This window comes from Mesoplodon bidens, assembly GCF_964165515.1.
Source record: "Mesoplodon bidens genome assembly, chromosome: Y".
In the NCBI taxonomy this organism is placed as follows: Eukaryota; Metazoa; Chordata; class Mammalia; order Artiodactyla; family Ziphiidae; genus Mesoplodon; species Mesoplodon bidens.
The window spans coordinates 15,684,872-15,700,377 of NC_138180.1; the positions used below are offsets into that span (position 1 = coordinate 15,684,872).

The 15,506-nt window shown below is 38.5% G+C and overlaps 1 pseudogene across 1 annotated transcript in view; it reads right to left on the minus strand.

The window, feature by feature from the left end:
* LOC308609639 (putative helicase senataxin) overlaps positions 1-15,506 on the minus strand; it is a 61,568-nt pseudogene that overhangs the window by 40,743 nt on the left and 5,319 nt on the right. Inside the window, exons 4-8 of the transcript in view lie at positions 13,065-13,284; positions 12,172-12,291; positions 9,336-9,507; positions 9,114-9,201; positions 5,452-8,616 (exon numbers count right to left, since the gene is read on the minus strand). The product of the transcript in view is annotated as a putative helicase senataxin (transcript). The remainder of the gene's footprint in view (positions 1-5,451; positions 8,617-9,113; positions 9,202-9,335; positions 9,508-12,171; positions 12,292-13,064; positions 13,285-15,506) is intronic.

The following is a 15,506-nucleotide window of genomic DNA, read 5'->3' on the forward strand; positions in this document are numbered from 1 at the left end:
TTAAAAACTAATATATCTTCTATCAGTCACATCAGTACACAAAAGACTCATATTTCTTTTTTTCCCCCCCACACACTGTATTTTATTTTTACAAGAGATAAATAAACTGACACCAAGCATTGCAAATGGATGACCACAACAAAAGCAACAATGATTGCAATTACCAAACACGAAACAGACTCACACTATGTCATAATATTGACATTCAGTCCAGGAATCCTCCACTGTAACAGCTCCTTTACTTTGCTGTGAAAATTGACTTGTATACTTTTTGCCTCTGAGTCCTGTGGGATTTTTTTTTTTATTCAAGAGACTCATATTTCTAAAAGTTGAATTTGCTCGTTTGCCCTTTGGGGCAAGGGATAATTCTACGCAATGTCATTGCATTCCACCTGCAATAAGACATAAGAACTGGATAACCAAACACTGCGTTTCATGTCCTAAATAGGATACCAACCACATTTCTGTCAAAGGACTCTAAACACACTTCAGCATTCCATTAACAAACAATATTATGAAGTCAAATTACATCCAAATGAGGATAAGAAGCCTTGGCCCAAGACTGTGGTTGATGCCACAGTCTCTGGCTTATAAGAAAGAATAAACATTAAAAGTAATCAAGGTATCTGAGAATTCTCTGGCAGTTCAGTTGTTAGTGCTTTCTTTCACTGCTGAGGGCCCAGGTTCAATCCCTGGTCAGGCAACTAAGATCCCACAAGCCACACGTTACAGTGGGAAAAAAAAAAGGAATCAAGGTATATTAATAACACCATTAATAAATGTTGGCCTATATAAACTAGAAATGCTAAAACAATGCTGTTTCACTACATGGTTAAAGAAAAAGAACAAGATTGCAAAAATAAGAAAAAAAGAACAAGATAAAACTTCATGGTAAAGATGACAGATTGAACACAGGCGTTTCCTTTCATTCCCCTGAAACCCCACTAAAACACCCAAGGGATTTTTCACAACAGGATTAATTCATTAGGATGAAGAGAACAGAAGACGAGGCAAGAGTATCAAAATCTGGGAAGCTGGTAAGCAGATGGATGAATGGTTAACTAACTCAGCAAGTCCAAGAAGCTGAACTCTAAGAAGGAAGTGTCTGACATACACCTCTAGGAGGAGGAGGGCTGAAGGGAGACTGCCCATCCCTGTTCCTAGCAAAAAGCTAGAGTGGTTTCACTTCTATAAAGTGTGACCGTCTCTGCCTGTGGGGCAGCAGATAGAGAGGGGATACTGTACTTAAAAAAAAAAAAAAAGGTGAGGGGGGCGTCCCTGGTGGTACAGTGGTTAGGCATCTGCCTGCCAATGCAGGGGCCACGGGTTCTATCCCTGGTCCGGGAAGATCTCACGTGCCATGGAGCAACTAAGCCCTTGTGCTACAACTACTGAGCCTGCGCTCTGGAGTCTTTGAGCCACAACTACTGAAGCCCTCGCTACAACTAGGGAAAAGCCCACGTGCAGCAACGAAGACCCAACACGGCCAAAAATAAATAAAATAATTTTAAAAATAAAATAAAATAATTTTTAAACAGGGAATTAAGCAAATATTTAGATACTGAATGCCTGGACCTTTCCCTCTGCCCCCACCCTCACCCCACAGTCAGCTCCCCATCAAGCCTATGCTTTCCAGGCAATCGATCTGAAGATTCTTCTTGGGGAAATCTGACCTCACTAAGAGGGGAAAAGAAAAGACTAAAAACAGTGACATGAGGGTGGGGATGAGGCTTCCCAATAAAATGCCAAATGGTCAACAAGCCTATCCCTTTCACTCAGAGCTTCTAATCTGTTTTAAAATCTTACATGTAACAAAATATAGATTATAACTATACCTAAGCATGTAATCTTAATATAAAGAATGAAACTAATTTGGATTTCACCATGTGATGGTGTCCTTCAGATCACATTTGACTTCCACAGTGCAAATAATAAAGGACCATTTTAGTAAAAGTATCTCTTTTCCTAAGCATCTCTTTTGACCTGTCATTATTTAAATGGATCCTCTTTTCTTATAGCATTAAAAAGTTGAGATATATTTCACAATATAAAATTCACCACTTTAAAGTGTGCACACTACAGTGTGTTTTTAGTACATTCACTATTTTGTGTAACCATCACCATTATCTAATTCCAGAACATTCCCAACATCCCCAAACAAGCCTTATACCTATTAGCAGTCAGTCCTAATTCCCACACCCCTCCCTCACCCATCCCCTGGCGACTACTAATCCACTTTCTGTCTCTACGGATGTGCCTATTCTGGAAAATTCATATAAATGGAATTACACAATGTGTGGCCTTCTGTACCTGGCTTCTTTCACTTAGCATAATATTTTCCAGGCTCATCAAAGAACAGGTAAAAGTACATAGAACGGGTCATTCCTTTTAATAGTAGACTAATATTCCATTGTAGGCATATACCATGTTTTGTTTACCCATTCATCTCCTGATGGACATCTCGGCTGTTTACAACTTTTGGCTATTATGAACAATGCTCCAATCTGCTTGTTAGTATCCTGTTCTTAAATGTGAGTAAACCAACAAAAATCATTAGACATGTGAAGAAAGGAGTTAACATGAAAGGTCTGTAGACACTAAAATGAATAGGAAAAAAGCAACTGGGAAAACAGGGACAATGAAAAGAGAAGAAAACTTTCAACTAACTTTAAACTTATCATTAATTAACTTCAGGTAGTAAAAAATACTGTGCACATGAAGAAAGCACACAATCCTATAAAAAGGAATAATGAGAGGACAAGAGTACTGTGAAACTAAAAATATGCTCAAAAATTGTTTCAATAGACTTGGACGCTGAGAAAGTCTCCAAGGAAGGAGAATGACGATGACAACAACAAAGACAGAGATGGCAAAATAGAAAGAAATTTTAAGACATGCAAAGTTTCAAAATTTATCTCCTACGCATTCTTTTCTCAGGAAGCTTGAAGGATGTGCCTTACTAAAATGAGAGGGTGACAAAAACAGACAACCCTGGGTACAGGAGACAAAGATCCAACACAGGAAAGAAGGAAATGCAAGCCCTAGGATGAGGATGGTGAGCATTTCAGGTTAACCATCCTAAACCAAGAAGATGAAATTTATCAACTATCTGATGTGCCTGATCATACTGAGAGACCTAAACATCCAGGAGACAGCCTGAAGCTAAATTAGTAATAAGTACATAGAAAATTAAGTAAACAATAAATCCAGAGAAAGCAAAGAGTCGGAAACGAAAAGTAGTTACAACTACCACATGACTTAGTCGCGGACACTTTTGTTTTTAATTCAATGACCTTATTCTCTTTTGTTTAAATTAATTTATTTTTGCTGTGTTGGGTCTTCGTTTCTGTGCGAGGGCTTTCTCTAGTTGCGGCAAGCGGGGGCTACTCTTCATCGCAGTGCGTGGGCCTCTCACTATCGCAGCCTCTCTAGTTGGGGAGCACAGGCTCCAGACACGCGGGCTCAGTACTTGTGGCTCACGGGCATAGCTGCTCCACGGCACGTGGGATCCTCCAAGACCAGGGCTCGAACCTGTGACCCCTGCATTAGCAGGCAGATTCTCAACCACTGCGCCACCAGGGAAGCCCAGTGGACACCTTTTATATCGTCAAAATAATAACAAATACTGACCTAAAAATTACAAGACTACTCCATAGTGAGGATGGGAAAACAGGAGAGGTGTGTGTGAACACAGGGCTGGGAAGAGAGGGTACTTCCTGTAGTGGGTAATTACAGAAAATGTCTAGTACTGAAAACTTAACAAGTCAAAATAGTGGCATGTTATTTAGAAATATGGAAGTAAATAACAAAAGCATCCCTCAAGGATCAAAAATAATTACTTGGGGAGGTGAGAGTGGCTGATTTTTTTTTTTTTAATAATGGGCCTTCCACAAGTATTTGACTATCTTAAACTTTGTGTATATACAAACGGAACTTGTGCTCATTCTGTTTTGAAAAGGTTCTGGCTACAGAAATGTCCTGAAGGAAGAAATCTTAAAGATAAACATATAAATACTTCTGAACTAAGGGAAAAATAAAATCACAAATGTGTCCTAAATTTAAGGGCTATGAATGGCCTCTAAGCAATTTAGTGTTTTCTGGAAAGGATAAACGTTCAAGAAAAAAAATAAGCTCCAAGATGAAGAAAATCTCTGTATATTCCCCAGCTTATTTAACTGTATACACTGTTCACTGAACTAACGATTTTGTAAGGTAAGAAAATCATTCTTGTAATACTATTTCACATTGTTCTTAAGGAGAGAGACTGAAGAGCCTTTATCAGTTAGTTGTTTCTAATGGTTCTGAAACACTAGTAAAATAATTCTTACGACAATGGCTGAAATTTAGGGCATAAATTGACACCAACTTGCCTCTTTGTGCAGTACATCTCCTTTGCCTTTAACAATTCTAAGCTGGATCTTTGCAGTCTCTCTGCCTGCGATATACTTCCTATGGCCAACTCCTTCTGCTCACTCTGGTCTCGGTGTGAATACCATCGCTCACAGAGGCCGTCTCACCTTTCAGTCTCAAGTGCCTGCTCCCTTTTGTTCTAGATCATTCTAGAGCACTCTAGAGCCTTTTGTCCCGATCTGAAATGATCATTCCCAGAAGGCAGAGGCCTTGTCTGTCGTGTTCACCACTTTACCCCCGCCAGGTCTGTGATAGTACTGGGCAAGTATCAGGCACCCGAGGATCTGCTGACTGAATACGTGGGTATTTACCTCAGTGCTCTTGGTTTTGAAGAGTCTTGTTGCACACTCACCTTTTGGGTTTTTGTTTTTTAACCAATTTGAAAAAAAGGAAAAATCGACCTGCTGTGAGAACACCAAAAACATCCTTCAAAGTGCAGGTGGATGTTTACACTAAAGAATTACTGTTTTTCTGAGGTTCAAATTTAACTGGGAATCCTATATTTTTCTTGGCAATCCCAGTCAGGCAGTAAGAAAGAGAGAAGAACCAGAATGGGATGTGTTGGGGTAGGGGGGCAGCTAAAGGCTGCTATGAGGCCTAAGAAGTTGGGAAGACAGATGAGAAATTTGGGATTTACTGCTTTGTGCTGACCAGTGTAACTTGCCCTTTGCTACCTCCTCAAGAAAACTTCAGTAAAGGTTTACACAAATACTTTTCAAAAAAATAAACGCAGATGAGAGACTATGTCCTCTGAGAAGTCTTCCCTTATTTTACACCGAAAAACGTTTCCTCCTCCTGTGCCACCTCTGGACTTGGTAAACTAGCACTCTGAATTGTGTCTGTAAGCTCCAGAAGGGCAGAGTTTAAGGGTTTCCTCTGTATCACCGGCATCTAGAACAGTGTGGGGCACAATGTCTGTTCAACATGAAATCTACAAGCTACATCTAAATCAAAATGCGATCAGTTATTTTAGCCGTACTCAGCATGGTAAAGAAATGTAATTTCAAAGTCTGAAGGTATACGATTAGAACATATACTTACAGTTTCAAAAGTATTCAGGATCATCAAAGGGAAAAACACATTAAAATAATCTCTACCATCTTGAAATCTCACAGGCACAGGTCTTGTGATGGACTGACAAAGAGTTGAAGGGGGTCCGCACTGATCAAAGTCCACAAACATTGCGTATTTCCATTTTAAGACCTCTTTAACGAAGGTGTCAGAGATGGACTGTGCTGACAAGAAAACGTTTACCGGAGAGGAAGGTGAAAAAGATCCGTTTTCACAAAATGGAACTTTGTAGCCTTGCCTGTTGGAATTATTTGGAGTATGACACTGGAGAACGTTGCACAAACCCTTCATTTCAGCCACTGGCTTCTGAGACACCACAGAGACTGGCTGTGGTACTTTCAAAGCAGATTGTACCCCACTTGACTTATTTTGCAGAGTTGGTAAGAGTGCTGACGTATTTACCAAAGACTTGTAAAGACCAGCAATTCGTGAAGTACTACTGGAGGTAAATATCTTAGCAGTGGGAGGTCTCGAAGGTTTAGATGAAGAGAGAGGCAAGCCAGGTCTACGAAATGTATCTTCATCTGCTGCTTTAGCTTCAGAGTGTTTGGAACAGTATTCACCCTGGTTTTCCAGTGTTTCCACACAATCTTTGTATTTACATTTTGTGCCACTCCAAGATTCCAACTGAGGCCGACTCACAGAATCTTCTTCTACCTGGACTCTATCTTTTCCATGAACTACTTCAATGAGTTCATCATTCTCTTTCTCCATTTGTGAACATAAATCCATATCTTCTGGATCACATTGTGTTAAAAATATATTATCCTCCTCTATGTCACTGTTGCATTCAGGTTCTCCCTCCTTCAAAGCTGCCTCTGCTGCTTTTTTAATGACCTCTTCAGGTACATAAGCTGGACCATAACCCCAATCATCTGTGATATCCCCTACATGAGTCAAGCACGAATTCTCTTCATTCTCTTGAACTGAATTCTTGTTGTCTGGTCTCTGATCTTGCCGAACTGAAAACACTTCACATGGACTTTCAATCTCAAAAAAATGAGAATCCGATTCCTCAAACCGCAAAAGGGACCTTGTATTTTCTTCCTTTATTACATTCTGTTCCACATTTGTGTTAGCTATTGAAGTATGATGCTCTGGACATCCTTTCTCAATGCACGTCTTACCCTGTTTAATGTGTTTCTTAAAACCCACAATTCTTTCATCATCATCATCATCTTCATCAGATTCTGAAATAATAATGACGTGTCCAGAGCAGGTTTCCCTGACACTATTTTGGTTGGCTGTCAAACATCTTCTATCATCTTTAACTTTTCTTTGTAGCTGGGATAAACTTCTTTGGGTTGAACCTGATGGGAACTTAGTAACACTGGCTTGAGCTATTAAAGATAGTATGTGGAGGTCGCTGTCTATCTGAGAATCTGTTAAAGGGTCAGACTTAGGACTGATGCTAAGGACCTGTTCTCTTAAATCAGAAGAAAACTCAACAGTACTCTTGCTAATTCCCATATCTCTTGATTCAAGTCCAGTCACAGGATCTTTAAAGGGAGGTGTTTTCTCCACAAAAATATTGGTCATTTCTGTGAATGAGACCAAATCTTTATTACCAACATGACATTCTAGTATTTGACAACTGATATCAGGGGTGGAGAAAATGCCCAACTCTTCTTCCTGTACTTGTTTCTTTTTCAGCAGTAAACTGTTTTCAGGTTTTTGTTGTCCATTTTTATCATCCAGAACACCACTAGGGCCTAAAGAGAGATTGTGTATGAAGCCATCTCCTTTCTGAGCTCCTGTATCTTTCTTTGAACAGAAACTTTCAATGCTAGATACAGTCAGGTTTTCCTCTAAAGTGGTACTTTTCCTGTCTTACATTTTCATTACATGCAATAACTTAGCACAGATTTCATCTTTATGTGCCTTAGTGTTTGCTTTTGAGGTTTTGCCAAGAGCATCATCCTTTAAAGAGAAATCCTCATCTGATGTGGACACTTTTTCCAGAGAGTCATTGCTAGAATCAGTCAACAAACCTGTTGATGTGATTATTCCTCTGTCAAATACCTTTTCTGGACCATTTCTTGAAGTACAATTCTGTGGGGTATATGAGGAATTCTCTTTTACAGACTTATGCTTCCCTGTACTTACTTTAACTTGGCCTCGAGCTCTTTCATTCACAAGCCTTTTACTACTCGGCTTCAAGCACAACTCAGCTGAGAGATGGTCTTTGAGTTTCAAATCTTTTAGATAAGTTTGCTCATTATCCTCTTCTATGGCATTATGTGCCTTGCTGAAAATACTCTCTTTCACTTGACATGCATCAGCTTTCATCGGTTCTTTAGAGAATGTTGGGCTGGAGTTTTCCAGACAGTGCCTTTGTTTTTTAGACTTCTTCCCTGTTTGTTCACTTTCTTCTTTATTGTAAGATGCAGGAGGTGTTTTACATGGAGGAGTCAGATCCACAGAAGTGCTACACTGAGGCACTTTGAATTTTATGTTTCTAATAATTTGCTTTAAACAAGTTTGTAACTCATGGGTTTCCTGACTAGTCAACTGCCAACCTAAAGATATATTTCCTCGTAGGTATAAGTTGAGCTTATCCCAGAATCGCTTACAAAGAGTCTGCTGCCCAAGCTGATAGCCTTCTTTAAGGAGACTTCTGATCAGCTGCACACAAGCAAGTTGTACAGAGTTAGATGGCACTGAATGCAGTGACAGAGATATCATTGTTGTGCCTTTGGAGCAGTTTCCAGATGACTTCTCAGAACTCCGAGCAAACGCGGTGGTGGGAAGCTTGGCACATTTTACGATGGCTTCCACCCACTGCTGGGAACTAACCCACAGCAAATGCAAACACTTTTTATTTCTATGCAGTTCAATCACTGACACCAAAATCAGAAGGAAAAACTCAGTGACTGTGTCACACACGGCGTCCGTCTGGTTGAGGACGTCTTTGACTTCAGAATGCAGATGATGAATAACCTCCACTATATAAGCCACACCCAGATCCTTAAGATCCATGAGGGACTGCACAAAGGGGATGAACCACAGAAACGTGCTGTTATGAACACGCATGTCTTGACCGATATCTGACTGAAGCACATTAGCTAATGTTTCCATTTCTTCATACATGTTAGGACAATAATCTGGGCAAATGGCTGATCTCCACCCTGAATCCTAAAATGAAAGAGATACTGACATTCAGATAAACAAGCACCATTCATGACAGGTTTAACACAAAAGTTGCCAACAAGAAAATACACTGCTCAACTTTCCTGTGTTGATGTACATATATGGACCCCCAAGAAATTGAAAACAGTCCAATTTTGAGGTGAAGCTTTCATGAAAAGTTTAAATTTACAAAACCTCCATGTACTCTGGACCTCTTTCCTTCAGTTGGTTTTGATTTCTAGTCATGTGATTTATCTCCCTCATGCCATAAATGTTCTACCCTTCCAAAATGTACTTAAAAATTAATCTCCCAAACTGTGCATGCTCTCATTACAGACCATTTTTCCTCATGAGCTACTGTTCAATCAGAAACTGTTTTATGCAACAGTTGATTCAGAATAGCTACATATCATAAAATCAGCAATGCAACTAACCACATAAAACACTGACTATACAATATAAAGGCAATACAATATCATCTGAATTCTCAAAATGTTTTATACCTTTTTGGTCTTTTCAGGGTTATAATTGTATACCATCTGGCTGCAAGTCACCATATCATCTAAATATGACTCCGGTTCTGACTTGGTCCTTAAATATTAAGAACAAATAGAAATTACTGAAATGAAGGGTAAAAAGAAGAGAAAAATCCTACTGTTAAAGTCAATTATAGTAGACTTCCTCATACAGATTGTTGGAAATCCTGACACAGGAACTGAACGAACCTCACAGAGCTGTTCCGTATGTTCTGGATCTCTTTCCTGTAGCTCACATTGTTGATAATGGTTTGAAATGCCTCAATAGGATCAATCAGTTGACCCCAGACCTTAGATCCAAGACGATCCAGAATCACCATGAAACAGTGTAACGCTGGCCAGAAAGGATCCACACTATCATCTGAAACACAATGGAGTAATTTGCCAAATTACAACACAATTAGAGAAAGGGACTAAAATATATTGAGAATTAAGCATTCTTTACCTGGGTAGCAACAAAACTGAAAGCAAAGCAGGAAGTAATTTAAAGTAAAGTGTTGTCAACTACAGGTTTTAGAAACCTGGCAAACTTTTAAATAATGTCTGCATTTTTTTTTTAAAGCAATACACCTCTGTTAAGAAATCTTGTTGTGTGGAACAAACTGAGATAGTCCAGATAAACTCAACTTTCTCACCCTATTTGCCAACCTGAAAGAATCGTTCCTCCTCTGCTTCTTCCAGACCTTTATACTCCCATCCTTCAATAAATAACAGAGGTAAAGTAGAAAAAAAAAAAGGGAGAGAAAGAAAAACTTGGTATTTTCAGATCTAAACAAAGTCCATGATATGAGAAATCCTGAATTGTGTGTGTCATTCGGTTGGAATAAAGGACTGAACCCCTCATCCACTGGATAAGCAGAGATACATACTCTTTATCCATCCATTCTCAACATGGCTTTGTTGTTATCTCCATTCCATCCAACTGGCAGGAATTCCCATTACTCACACACTCTTATGCCCGGTCCTTCCCCTCTTCTCTACATGCAGGGGCAAAACACTGCCCTGCTCAAAGACCTTCACTTGCTCCTTAATGTCTTCTAAGGAAATTAGAAGCCCTCAGTCAAGCATCTGTAAGATCTTACTCTACTCTTTCTTTCCAGATTTATTTTTGACACTCACATAAAGATACACCACCTACAGAAAAAAACAGATAGCTGGCTTTTTCCAAGTGAGAACCAGAATGGCTTCACTGTTAGCACCACCTGTCATCTTCCGCAGTATTCTTAGGAGGCAAGTGCTCTAACTCACCCAATTACTGTCAACCTTAGAACTTTCTGCTTTATTTCCCTCAGGGCTCTTAGAGTCTACTTTTTTTTTTATCATAGTCGTTCGTGTAGAACTGCTCATATACTTTTTTATCCTCTACTGAAGCTGTCTTATGTCTAGGAAGCTCTCAAATAAGGAAGAAAGTCATTAGTTAGGTGAAGACAATTATGGAATGTTTCTTAAAGAGGGGACTTCCCTGGTGGTGAAGTGGTAAAGAATCCGCCTGCCACAACATAGGCAGAACACTCTATGACATAAAAGACCCTTTTTGACCCACCGCCTAGAGACATGGAAATAAAAACAAACAAATGGGACCTAATGAAACTTCAAAGCTTTTGCACAGCAATGGAAAATATAAACAAGATGAAAAGACAACCCTCAGAATGGGAGAAAATATTTGCAAATGAAGCAACAGACAAATGATTAATCTCCAAAATTTACAAGCAGCTCATGCAGCTCAATATCAAAAAAATAAACAACCCCATCCAAAAATGGGCAGAAGCCCTAAACAGACATTTCTCCAAAGAAGATATACAGTTTGCCAACAAACACATGAAAGGATGCTCAACACCACTAATCATTAGAGCAGTGCAAATCAAAACTACAATGAGGTGTCACCTCACACCAGTCAGAATGGCCATCATCAAAAAATCTACAAACAACAAATGCTGGCGACGGTGTGGAGAAAAGGGAGCCCTCTTGCACTATTGGTAGGAATGTAAATTGATACAGCCACTATGGAGAGCAGTATGGAGGTTCCTTAAGAAACTAAAAATAGAACTACCATACGACCCAGAAATTCCACTCCTGGGCATATACCCTGAGAAAACCATAATCCAAAAACAGTCATGTACCACAATGTTCACTGCAGCTTTATTTACAAGAGCCAGGACATGGAAGCAACCCAAGTGTCCACCGACAGATGAATAGATAAAGATGTGGCTATACATACAATGGAATATTACTCAGCCATAAAAAAGAAACGAAATCGAGTTATTTGTAGTGAGGCAGGTGGACCTAGAGTCTGTGGTACAGAGTGAAGTAAGTCAGAAAGAGAAAAACAAATACTGTACGCTAACACTTACATATGGAATCTAAAAAAACAGGTTCTGAAGAACCTAGGGGCAGGACAGGAATAAAGATGCAGACATAGAGAATGGACGTGAGGACACGGGGAGAGGGAAGGGTAAGCTGGGACGAAGTGAGAGAGTGGCATGGACTACCACATGTAAAATAGCTAGTGGGAAGAAGCCACAGAGCACAGGGAGATCCGCTTGGTGCTCTGTGACCACCTAGATGGGTGGGATGGGGGTGTGGAAGGGAGACGCAAGAGGGAGGGGACATGGGGATATATGTATATGTGTAGCTGATTCACTTTGTTATACAGCAGAAACTAGCACACCATTGTAAAGAAATTATACTCCAATAAAGATGTTAAAGAAGGAATCTGTAGACCCCACTCGCTGCAACTAGAGAAAGCCCATGCACAGCAACAAAGACACAACACAGCCAAAAATTAATTAATTATTTTTTTCAAAAGTAAGTTAACTTCCTTGGGCTTCAGTTTCTTCTTTTATGAAAGTAACGTGCCGAGTTAAACTCTAAAGGTCCTTTCCAATTAAAAATTCTGACTCTGTGACCAAAACCATAAAACGGTCATTCTTTCTTTCCTCCACATCATACACCCAAGTTCTTACAGTGACACTAGTATTTTCAAAGTGCACCATCATCACAATAGTCAGCAAATAAAGTTTATTACCATCTGATTGCCTCTCCATGGCGTGAAGTATTGATTGCATAAAATCATTCTGTTTGTTTGAGCCCAACAACAGTGAATCCATGGTTTGCTCCTCAAGAATGGTCAGCAACATGCAGATACCTGTAAGATCACGTATAGTTTTCTTGAATTGATTAAATAAAACTGTTCTAATGTCTTCTCCAGTTTAGTTGGCAAAAAGAATAACAAGGCAGTAAGATGAAACCAAACAGTATCCAGTGCCTCAGACATTGAAGTCTGAGATATTCATATACAACTCCTCCTCCTAAGAACAGAACTTTAGACTGAATAAAAAGGGAAACTGGCACGAACCTGGTTAGAAAACCATTTCCAAAATGACTACCACACAATTTGCATCTCATAATATCAAAGACCCCTTAAATTTTAAGATCACTATATTTCAAGTACCAGTCACTGCCAAATATACACATGACTGTAAGACTCTGAATCAATGAAGTAGGACAGAACTACTTTAGGTCAATATACAACTTGATGAAAACCAAAGTTAGTATCGCTTTCTCCCAGGAAATATTTTACAGATGGGAAAAGAGGTATTAAACCTCTGTTTCAAGAGATCAAAACCCTATTAAGTTCAGCTGCTGTGCTAATACGGTAACATCTAATACTGCCTTAAATAAAAGATCTATTTGCCATACTTGAAAATGTACCTCTTACACAGATGATTTCTAGGATAAGAAATGTTTAAAGACAAGATGTTGTAATAGTCAATTTAATGACAGAACAAGAATTGTGAACTATGAAATCCTTTATTTAGCAATTTTGATCAGATTACCAGAAGAGATCCCTTCCCTTGCAGGATAATCATAAGAAATATTGGAAAATACTAATTATATGTGTGTAGGAACAATACTCACCTAACCAATAGTTTTTGTAGTTGGCAGTATCATACATGTGTGAAGGCAGAAGAATCAGTTTACCCTTCTCAAGGACAGAAGAAGTATCAATGTCTGGACTTTCGAAAAGCCCCAACTCAATAACTTTAAAAAGGCAAGTCAAAACCTCCTGTAAGTCATAATAATCATCTCTGTTCACTTTCCCCAAGTTTCTTGCTGTCAGGATAGCCCAACGTGAAACCTAAAAGTGTAACACATTCATTACTTCATTTAACACACAATTGTCTACAGAAAGAATACAGTTAAAATAAGATTCTCTACAGATTACAGAGGACACAAGATACATCAAATACTTTAAAAAAATCATTGCACCGTATATCTTAAACTTATACAGTGCTGTATGTCAATTATACCTCAATAAAACTGGAAGAAAAAAACTATCATATAGAATAAAGTACTTTAGGAAAAATACATGATTTTCAGACATTTAAAGGAAATAAACCAAAAGGTCCATGATGACAGAAAAAAAAAAAAGACGGAAGATACTAATTACAATTGAACTTTGAACAACACACAAGGGTTAGGGGCACCTACCCTCTGCGTAGTTGAATACACTAATATAATTCGAATATAACATAGTTGGCAGCCCTCCATATCCTGGTTCTGCATCATGGATTCAACTAACCTCGAACTGTGTAGTACTATACTACATGCTATTAAAAAGAATCTGTGTATAAGAGGACCCATGCAGTTCAAACCCCTGTTGCTCAAGGGTCAACTGGAATGCGACATGTGAACCTTACTTGATCCTGATTTGATCTAACCCTGATAAAGCATTTTTGAGAGAGTAACTTCCACTCAAATACTGACTAGAAATATATTATTATTATTATTATAAGTGTGTCGATGTAATTGTTCTTTTAAAAGAGCACTTACCTTTTTGATACACGAACTAAAGTATTTTATGGATGAAATGCTCTGATGTCTAAGATTTGCGGTAACTAAACAGGAGTAGAATACTGACCACATATTGATAACAGATGAAGCACAGTGATGGATATGTGGGGGTTCACTACACCAATCTATTTTTGTATGTTTGTAATGTTCCATAATAGAAAGTTAAAAAAGGAAAAATGAAAAGAGAAACCTCAGAAGAAATCAAAGGTCACCTCTACATGGCGATATAGCATAGGGAAGTGATTTTAAATTTATTCTGCACTACAAACTGAATTTAGTGATCACAACCAACCTTAAAAACTAAATAAAATTTTTAAAAAAAATCAGTGGGCGTCCTTCATAGTAACAGTAAGTACTGTTTTGTGAAATGTTTAGGTCACGTATGTCTATATGTGTGTGAACTCGATGAAGAATATTTTTACTTAGGTTATGGGCAGAAAAGTTTGCAAAACATAGAACTAGTGGACAAAAGAATGGGCTCTATGCCAACATAATTAAGTAATGGATTTTAAGCTATCGAAAAAAAATACAAAGGAATCAATGAGTCTATAACTTATGATAAACAGATGAATAAATGAAGAGCAGGGAAAATGGCTCTTGATTATAGTATAATCAATGTCAAGTGCTGACTGGTAAACGTGTAAAGTGCTGGGGTTGAAACTATTTTGCAATCTTAGAAAAACTGGCTCAGGGAAGAACCATCAGGTAATGCTAAATTTAGGAGAACATTTTGGTGAGGAGTAAGGTATTTATGTGATCTTAGAGTACTTAAGAAATAGACATTGTACAGTGAAGAAACTGGACAACACCTCAACTAGATGATCAAAATTAACATCACCATGAGAGGCCGGATGATATGGCATGCCGTATATCTGACAGCCTGAGAAGGACATAGCATCCTTCACTTATGTAGTATTCCAGTTGGAACGTATAACCGAAGCCTAACCATGCGCAAGCATCAGACAAACCCAAAATGAAAAGCATTCTATTTTTTGTAAATGGGAGGGAGGCAGAAATGACTATTCTTCAGAAATGTAATTGTCATAAAAGACAAAGATAGGCTGCGGAAATGTTACAGATTAAGGGAGACTAATGTAACACAACTACATGTAAATCCTGATCCTGGTCTGGATACTGGAGTACAGGGGGAAAATGCTACAAAGTACACTGGATCACACGACACAACTGGAAAACAGACCTTACTGTGTCAATGTTAAAGTCACTGAAGTTTATAATATTGTGAGAATATACTTATTCTTAGGAAATATACACTGAAGTATTTAGGGGCAAAAGGCTATGATACATGCAACCTACTCTCAAATGGTCAGAAAACAAACAGCTTTGTAGTTAACTGAAAGCAAATGATAGAACAAATGGAGTGAAACATTAGTAATTGGTGAATACAGCTAAAGAATATACAGGTGTTTTCTACTTTTATTTATTTTTGAGAATTTTCTGAAAATTTTAAAGTATTTTCAAATAAAAACTTTAAAAAAAGCATTAGGG